Genomic DNA, 9,916 nt, shown 5'->3' with positions numbered 1-9,916 from the left:
ATTATCTGTTCTGGCAGCCATGTTGCATATCTCTATGGCGTGTAGCGGTTGGGTGGGTCGAGTAGTCTCCCCACATGGTGAAAGGTGGTATGGGGGTGCATGTGGTTGGATATGGGTTGGGTACTGCATAAACTTGTGATATCTGTTTTGTTCTGTTATGGGCCTATAGGCTTTATTCTGAATTCTGTTCTGGGTTAAGGCCAACTTATTCTTTTTCTATGGTTGAGCCGATATAGGCTATGGTTGGGTTAATTTACACTCCGAGTTTCCCCAAACTCACCCCCTTCATTTTCATCCACGCAGGTAATCCCCAACCATAGTGGGCTTGGAGCTGTGAGGCATTCGGAGTGGCCACATGTTCTGCAAGTTTGACTCTCTTCCGGTGAACTGGACATTTATTTTACGTTTAAGGTTTCAGTTTTTTTTTAAATTGTAATAAGGCCGCTTAATTATTTTTGATGGTTTTAATATGTTTTATTAATGTAGGTAATACTTATATTTAACTCTTGGAATTGGATAGCTTTAGGGTGTGTTTTCAAAAACAATAATTGATTTCAAAATAACACGACATCAAGCAAAGCTTCCGCAATGAAAATATTTTTTCCAAAATTATCACTTTTCCTAAAAAGAACTTAATCAAGTTGGTTTCCTAGAAATATACGTGACGTTAAGGTGTGGTAATGGCGGTGTACATGTCTAGGATTGGATCCAAAGGGAGCTTGGTACTTAAGCAGTCCGATGGACTCACCTCCTCTTTTCCGGTTGCCTACCTGGTGCACAGCTTCCATTCACTTTAACCTGTATTGAAATTATCTTTTAAAACACCAAGTAAGTTTTTATAGAACAACAACCTGAAATATTTTGAACACTTTGATGTGGCATGACGGATCCGGCAATAATGTCTGGGCCGGGTTTGGGGTGTTACATAGCATCTTAGTGGAGGCAATGTGTCAGTAATCAAGACACTTGTAGACCCTTGTAGGATGTGATTAATTGGTGGAAGCGTTCAAGAATGAGTAATGATTAGAGATAATCCGAATTAGGATTTGGATGTGGTTTATCTATAAATAGGGTAGCGTGATAGTGGAAAGAAGATTTTTGATTCATCTTCTCAATCAGACTTTGTTATCATCGAAGAAACTAGGAGAGTTCTTCTTCACTAATAAGGGTGTTAATTGTAAAAGCTTAGGAGAGCTTCTATGTTAGTTGTCTTTTGGTAAATTCTTAAACCTTCTTTTAAGATTTACTAGAGAAATAGAAACTAATTTAAGAAATGATTGGTAGGATTTCTTTAAATATTGGGTAGGAAGGAAACTTATATCCAGTTATCATTTGCATGTCTATAGACTCTTGTTGTATCATAAGTTTTTGGTCATTTTTTTATAATTAAAGAAGTTGTTTTATTGTTTTAGCTAAAAAAATGAAAGAAGGTCTTGATACTAAAAGGAAAGAACTAGTAGAGTAGAGAAAGCTCTACATAAAGTATTTTGGTGAGTTCCTTTGTAATTTGTTTCTGGTATCTAAGTTAATTTGTTTACTTATAAACTATGTTCAGCCAGGTAAGTGGCTTGTCATTTGTCTCTAAAGTTCATGTTTGAGGAAGCCTGTCTAAGAGTCAGTGTAAGCAAGGCCATATACAGTTAAACAGACCCAAAAAACTTGACATATTCATGGTTTAAGTACTCCTTCCTCGGTGTAAAAGCTCTAGATCCAAATGGGTGTAATGAGGTATTAGAGGGATATTGCTTATTATGATATAAAAGACACAAGATAAAATGTTTTGCCTTTGGTATAACTCTTATATGAAAATCATGATTGGTGAAAACCCAACCTTAGGGGGGAACACCTATGTGTTCATACAATAAAGTGAGTTAAGAGGATACAAAGGTGATTTTTTCTTATAGCTCTGATGAATGAATATAGAGATACAAGAAAAGATGGGTTCTTTGCAAATTGCGATTGCAAGCTAGCATAAGGAAGGGAATACGAGGAAAAAGGGTGCATGTGGTAGTGCACGTTACATGAAAACATAAACAGAAAGTAAGTCAATCTTAAATGGCAGTCCATGCAAGTGGCATATTCACGGAGCATATGTGCCCATGACTGCCCTAAATGAGCTTAGAGTCCAATGTCATCCGCCAATGGGCTGAATTTAATTACGATAGTGTCCGCTAGTTGATCTACATGATCATAGTAATATAGTCGTCAACTATGGTGAATTAATTGAGTCCCTTTTTCTTAATGTTTGATAGAAATTATTGTGAAATTATTTTTCTCATGAACTCACTAAATTTATAGGAACTTACCTAATTTCTTTCTTCCTTCAAGGTTCCTAGGTTAAATGTGGTGATTGAAGGGATACAACCAGATTTTTGGCCATGTGTTAGCCTTCTTACTTTTGGGGTTAACATGTATTTGCTGGGGGTACTAGGATAATGGTTAGATTACCATTACTTAATCAAGCATTTTACTGAGGCCTATAACAACATAAACACAATTTTAATAATTTAAGATGATGAAATGTAATCAACCTAACACTTAAATTCAAGCTAAGCTGGTTAAATTAACCATGCCAACAACATAAAAATTCATAGATATGTTTATCACAAAAACAACAAAAATTAAGGAGATAGGGAACAAGAACCAAATCTGATGTTTTTCCGTGGCTTGACTAGGTTGCTCCGTTCTTTCTTCTTTGTTGTCCTTGCTGATCAAGGCGGCTATGAACACTCAATTTCTGCTCGAAAATGGATTAAGAAGATCCCTTTCTCAAGAGGAGAAATCGGCAAAAGAGCAAGAAACTTTAAATGGGAAAATGAAAGAAAAAGTGAAGAGGAGAGAAGAATTGTGAGAGAAGAGATGTGAATGAGGGATGTGTTGAATGATCAGACAAAGGGGTTTTTATATCTGAATGTGGTAGCTAAAATTTGCTAAAAATAGCATCCAGAGAGCCACCCCTTGGCTGGCCTCCCATGTGGCAAAGTTGATGGCTTCAACTCTGCTAAATATGGCTTGGGGCAAATCTACAAAGCCACCAATTGTAGAGTGGTTTAATTGCAATTTGAACAAGTCTTCAAGGGTCTCTTTGCAAAATTAAATAATCATCTAATGAGCTGAATTGGGTTAGCACTTGGACGGTTTTGGGCTGTCCTTTTCTTAGCCAGCTAGGTTCACTCGGTTCGGTTCAATCGGACCACTTTTTCATAATTAATTAATAATAATTTATTAACCCAAATTAACTTGGATATAAATTAAAATTAATTATATTATGAATTGATACACATAATTTTGGACTATCTTAGGCTGGAAATTAATTCGCCTTGGTACTTTAAATTGCTTCTCGGCTTTCTGCTTCAAGCAGTGTCTGCCGAGACATTTTTTGCCCTTTGTGCAATTCTGTCGAAAATAACCAAAATTAATCAAAATTAATTTAAATTCAACATTTCATAATTTAAATACAATTTAATTGTTTCATAATAATTAATTATTTTTCGACAAGAATTTAACCGAATACACATGAATTTAAGTTAAAAAGGGTAAGAAAAAGTGTGTAAATTTTTCTGTTTCCACGCCCCCAAACTTAATTCATTGCTCGTCCCAAGTAATGCACGAATTTTGAAAAGAATTTCTTGGAAACACCTTTGAAAAACTCCTTCAAGACAACATTTTTCTCAAAATTATGATTTTAATATACTTATGCTCAAAAATAAGAAGTTTGATAGTTACACTACTTAAGTATACATATCATTCAAATTAATCCCAACAACTATTACAATAGCAAAATTAGACGAAATGCTTCCTTAAAAAAGACATGTTAACCCTTACCAATTTGATTTTTATTCTCTTGTTCAAGACTAAGCTGCAATCATTAAGTTTAACTTATGTCTTCATATGTTGATCATAGCAATTTCTCTCCACTAATGTAGGTAGCCTAGAAACTTGAATCAATAGGTCTTTAGCAAGGTTATAACGTGGCTAGGCTAGGGTAGGTGAAAGATAGATAATTTTAGGCTTGAAACCCTAGACTCAGCGTTAATCGGACCTTCAGAATTTTTACCTTTGATGCGCCAACTTAACTTTCACATGCTCTTTTCTTTCAAGTACATGTGCATTTGTTTTTTTTTTCTAAATTCAAAATGAGCACTTGCTTCATGTACTACACTTTTTTGAGCATTTGATGTTTCTTTCAACTCCCTTAAACTTATTTTCAAAGAATAGTACTGAGTTTAGTGTTTGGGACAATTTAAAGATAATTAAGAGAAAAAGTGATGGCTAAATATTACAAGGGTCCAAATAAAATTAGGCCATATAGTCTGAAAGTTGGGTTTCAAGGGATAAAATTTCATCATGGTTGGCTTGAAAGGCTCAAATGGTCCAAACAATAGTTGCCTAAATCATTTTCAACATTCCATGCTTCCTAGGGTTTCACCTCAAGAAACTACTAAGTCAATTCTAAAGACTTAAACTTTCATGCATGCCTAACTTTCGTAAGGAACTAAAATTTTATGGTACAATTTGCATGCTTTATTAAAAATACATTCATATCATTATTAAGCTAACATAATAATTTATTGAAATAATAGAACTTTATTTACAATAAAGTTTAGCATACTTAACAAAATTTCAAATTATTGAACAAAATATATCCTAATCATAATTAAAAGAAAAATTTATTATGAGTGGAAATAATTCAATTTTTCGATCCCCCTACTTAAAATGAACAATGTTCTTATTGTTTAAAGTGAATAGATAATATACACCAGGTAGGATTCTAGAAAAGAGGAGGTGAGTCAATTTGACTGCTTAAGTACTAAGCGCCCTCTAAATCCAATCCTAGATATGTATATATCTATTGTCACTCTTTATACTTTGCGACTTGCTCAAATTTTATTAATGATTTTCCTTTCTTATTTTATTAGGCAAGAATAAAATTCCTAATTAACTTAACACGAAAATAACCTAAAAACAAAAATAAAATAAAGTTGAGATCCACCCTTTTTATTTATTTACAGATCCTTCCGAATTCGACTCATCTTTTGCTCCATCATTATTGCCTTTGCATGAATCGTTTGCTCCTTCTTCGATAATGGACTCCATGGTTCAAATATAATATCTGGAAACTCAGGCACAAAAATAAATGGGTCATTGAAAGTTTTTTGAAGAGCACTTCTCATTGAGTCAGCCCTTATTTTTTAGTATCTCCAGTAAGCTTGTTGCTGCCATTGCATATGCTGCATTATGTCCATCAACTTTGATAGCTCATCTTGGAGATCTAGGCTAGGTGTTTGAGCTCTGAACATTAAAGTTTCGACATCAAGTTCAGCTTCTGGTTCCATTGGTTCTGCCTTATTTGAGACTTCAGCTGATTGCATTGTGGGATCTTCTTTTTCTTCTTCGGGGTACTCACTTTCATGAACTTGTTGCTGTAGAATAGATTCTCCAGCTATTATGTAGAGGTCCCAATCTGTGATTGTGCCCTGGCTATAGCCTGTCTTCTTTACGTTTGCAAGAATTTTAGCTTTCAAGCATAAAATTGTTATTATAAAGGGAAAGTAAGCAAGGCCAAAACGTCTAACAGCACAATTTCGCATTTCTCTCAGGATGATTTTTCCCACATCAATGGTCTTTCAAGTTAAAATCGAGTATAATAAGACCATTCGCTCTAATGAAATTGTGGTTCCATGTGAACTAGGCATAAGGCTAAATCGAATGAAATAGAACCATACCTTTGCGAGTGGTGTTAAATATTCTCTTCGACAAGTGTAGATTCCTTGCTTTGACATAGTCCACTTAGAACCTGGAACTATAAATTCCTCAAGAATTTCTTGCAAATTTTCAGGCTCTATATTGCTCATCGAGGAAGAATAATCGTCATTTTCGAAATCAGGCAATTCAAAGAACTTATTAATAGTGTTTGAAGTTATTGGTGCCTTGATTCTGCGAACTGGAACTTCTGCCAACTCACTTGAGGTTAAATTCGTATAGAATTCATGCACTAACTCCTCATCCACACCAGGTCTCTTTTCACAAAACAATTCCCAATTGAGGGCATCAGAAACTTGACGAATACGTGCGATAAAGGCTTTGTAGTTGCTCTCTTTCAATGTAAAGCCTTTCTCTGGATGCATCTGTTGATTTTTGAAGATACTCTTGTAATGTCTTAAATCCCAAAAACCCTGTTAAAATTTATTTTGTGTGTGTGCGACATAGATGTATGACTGCCTTAGTGGTTTAATGCTCTGCGAGTATCTGGGAGGTCATGGGTTTGAGCCCTAGCTTGGGAAAATTTTTGCTCTTACTTGAATAAACCTTGGTTGTCTAATAGTAGACATCTTAAGTTTTTGAGGGTAATGCATGACATGAAGTGCTTGCTAGTCTAGTAGTGTGTCGTGTGTGGTGTCTTGGGGTGTGCAGAGGTCTTGAGTTCGAGACCTACCACGTTCAGGTGTGTTTTATTTTGGCCTGCTGCTGTGTGGATGGTTGAGTATCACTAGAATCTTCTACTTGGTCGGTTGGGTTGTTGAGGGAAGTAAGGAATCATGTTAGCCGAAATTGTGGAGAGATTTTAAGAGAGGAAAGTGGAGGGTAAGCTGTAGAAGAGTTGTGGCCAAATAGGGCATTGACTCTCAGGAATTCGGCTATGGGTGAGAAATGGTCATTTTTTTGCAAGTTGTGATTCTTTTCACTTTTCGTTTCTGAAGCTGAGCCTTATTTTTCTTTTCATGCATCTTTCGGTAGTGTGCTTCGATTCTTTCTTTTTCCCTTTCAAGTTTGTCGAATAGGCCTATTACCCTAGCCTCTGTTTCGGTTTTGAGTAAGTACTTCTTCACTCTTTTTCATATTTTCTTTTCCCTTCACTCTATTTCTGCCTTGGGCGAATATCCTCCTTCCTCCCACTCTTTGACTCCAACGTTACCCTTTAACCGAATACCTTCAGCATTTGTGGCCATTCCATCTCTTCCTCTCCTCTCAATCGTGCTAGGTCCCTTGCTTTGCTAGCCGAATATCTTTTCTCTTGTAGCCGAATCTCCTCATGCTTTGACTAAGGTAATTGGGTTTCCTTTTGGGGTTTCTGAATTCTTGGCTATAGCTGAACCTTGTTATGGTCGTCATCTATGTGTGGGTTTACGGTTCTGCTGTTTCTTTCTTTTCTGTACTATAATAGTCTTTCTCTCTAATCTCTTCTTTTCTTTATCGGTTACTATCAAGAGGGTGTTTGTGGCTTTGCGTGCCTCGAATGTAGGGTGTGTTGTGGTAGGCTGAATACTGACATCCTTCATTCTTAGTCTACATTCTTGTAACGCCCCAATTTTCGGGAATTTTAAAAATGTTGGAAAATTTTAAAAATTCTGTGTCCTGTTTGTTTGTCGTAGGATTAAGTGCGTTAGTGGGCCTCTAGAAGGCCTAAGCTTAAGGTAAAACTCGGTAGTTTTAATTAATTTTAATTCCATAAGAAAAAGGGGTTCTGGTTAATTGGGGTTTTAGGTATTAATTGTGTAAAATAAATCACAAGGAAGCATGTGGTAAAGTGGCTAAGTGACGCCACTGGGAATGCTATAAGTGGCATGTGGATGGTTGGGAGGACCCAGGTTCAAGTCACAATGACAGCAAATAAGGGATTAATTTTTATGAATGGAAAAGGTAAGTAGTGGAACTGAAGTGAAAGACTGTTAGGAAGAGTTGGAGTTGCTCAGGAGATTGAGTAAGGAGGGGATAAGGGAGAGAATTTAGGAGCTGATTAGGGAGAGCTGTGTTGGCTGAATAATGGACTCTTGAGGAGCAAGAGTTGGCCGGCCAAGGCGAGCTTTAGGGAGGTAAAATTCGGCTAAGGTTAAGGTCAGTATAAATTCGGCATTAAGGGGAAGTTGGGCCGTTTGCTGACTATTTCCCTCTTCATTTTTCTCCCCTCTCTTCATCAACCTTTTTCTTATTCTCCTTTCTCCTTCATAGCCAAACCCTTCTAACCTCTTGTTCATCTCCATCCTTCCCTTCAGACGTTTCAAAACCTTCATAGCCTTTGGCCATAAAAAACCGAAATCCCGAAAGTGACACTTTTTTCTGTGCCGATTTGTCCTAGCAAAATTCTCTTATTTTGCTTATCATCTTTGGCCGATTCTTTCCTCCTTCAAACCTCAAGTTTTTGTCAACAAGACCACAATAAGACCCTATTAATTCATCTTTTTCTACACAGTTGCAAAAAAGCTGAAAACCCCACTTTCATAGGGACTTAGCCGAATATTAGAAACACTGAAGGCTTGAATTTGGTGATTGTTTAAGGGTAGAGCGGCATTGGATTTAAGTAGGCATCAATTGGAAACATTGGTCGAAGGAATCAGTGGTAAGTAGTTTCAAAACATAGTCTTTCTTTCGTATTTTAGGAAAGGCCGAAATCCCTAAATGTTAGGGAGGTTGTCGATTTGGACTTGTAGCCCTAAGGGGTTGTAATAACTGTTCTGATTTGGTAAATGGTGTGATTTAGAGGCTGCTGATCAAGGGCTTGGACAAGTGGAACGATCAAATCTTTGGATTTAAGACATAGTTCAGCAACAAGGTAAGAGCAAGAAGGTTCTAAGCATGTTTTGCCGAATATGGTAAGGGGCTATTTACTCAGTATTAATTCGATATCTAGAGTAATATGTTAGTGATTTAATTGTAGACAGTTCATGCGTTGATCTCAACAACGAATCGTCGCAAAACAAGTGTGTAACTGACACCCTGTCATAGACTAGATCGGCAAAAGCCGAAAAGCTGAAATGCCGGAAAGTTGGTATTTTGGGAATTTGCGAGTGTGCGAATGCTCGTAAGATAGTTGGGTTTGTATGTTTGGTATTCTGAAGGTAATATACTACAGTACGTGTGATTTCATACATATTGATAATGTGGGCTTAATGGGCCAAAAATCGGTTTCATGGGCTAATGGGCTCAATTTGGTAACTATGCGCGGTAAGTATTCTGATAGTACGTAAATGGATAGGATATGCATGAAAACCCTAGAAGTAGCTAAATCACTACAATACCCTTATGTATGGGAAATTACCATGATACCCCTAGGTGTAAATGACCAATATGCCCCTAGGGTTAATTTTGTCTGAAAAGCATGTTGATTTAAATCTGTATGATGTATGCCATGAATGAATATTTGTTGCATGGGGACATGGGTTATATTTTGGAGGAAGCGTCCTGGTGGCTATGCCACAATTATCTGATCTGGTGGCTTTGCCACATATTTCTGTTCTGGTGGCTCTGCCACGATTATCTGTATCTGGTGACTCTGTCACATTATCTGTTTCGGTAGCCATGCTGCATAATTTTGTATCGTGTAGCGGTTGGGTGGGTCAAGTAGTCTCCTCACATGGTGAAAGGTTGGTAAGGGGGTGTATGTGGTTGGTTATGTGTTGGGTTTTGCATATACATGAAATATCTGATCTGATCTGTTATGGGCCTATGGGCTTAATTCTGTATCCTGTTCTTGGCTAAGGCCAATTTATTCTGTTTCTGTGGTTTAATCTGATATGGGCTATGGTTGGGTTAATTTTACACACTGAGTTTCCCCAAACTCATCCCCTATTTTCATCCATGCAGGTAATCCCCAGCCATAGTGGGCTTGGAGCTGCGAGTGATTCGGAGTGGCCACTCGTTCTGCAATATGGATTTCTTCTGGTGATTTGGACTTCAATTTTCTTTACTTTGATGATTTGGGTTTTGTTATGTAATAAGGCCACTTATGATTATTTTTAATTGGGTTTCGATTTATAACTTATCATGATGACCTTAAATTATATTAACTATCAAAATGGGCTAGGTCTAGGGTTCGTTTTCCAAAAACATAAACTGATTTCAAAGTAACACGATTACAAACAAGGCTTCTCCTATGATAACGTTTTACAAACTTAAGTACGTTTTATTCTAAAATAGA

Source organism: Gossypium hirsutum, chromosome A12 (assembly GCF_007990345.1).
Source record: "Gossypium hirsutum isolate 1008001.06 chromosome A12, Gossypium_hirsutum_v2.1, whole genome shotgun sequence".
Taxonomy (NCBI): domain Eukaryota; kingdom Viridiplantae; phylum Streptophyta; class Magnoliopsida; order Malvales; family Malvaceae; genus Gossypium; species Gossypium hirsutum.
This window is presented reverse-complemented; position numbering follows the sequence as displayed.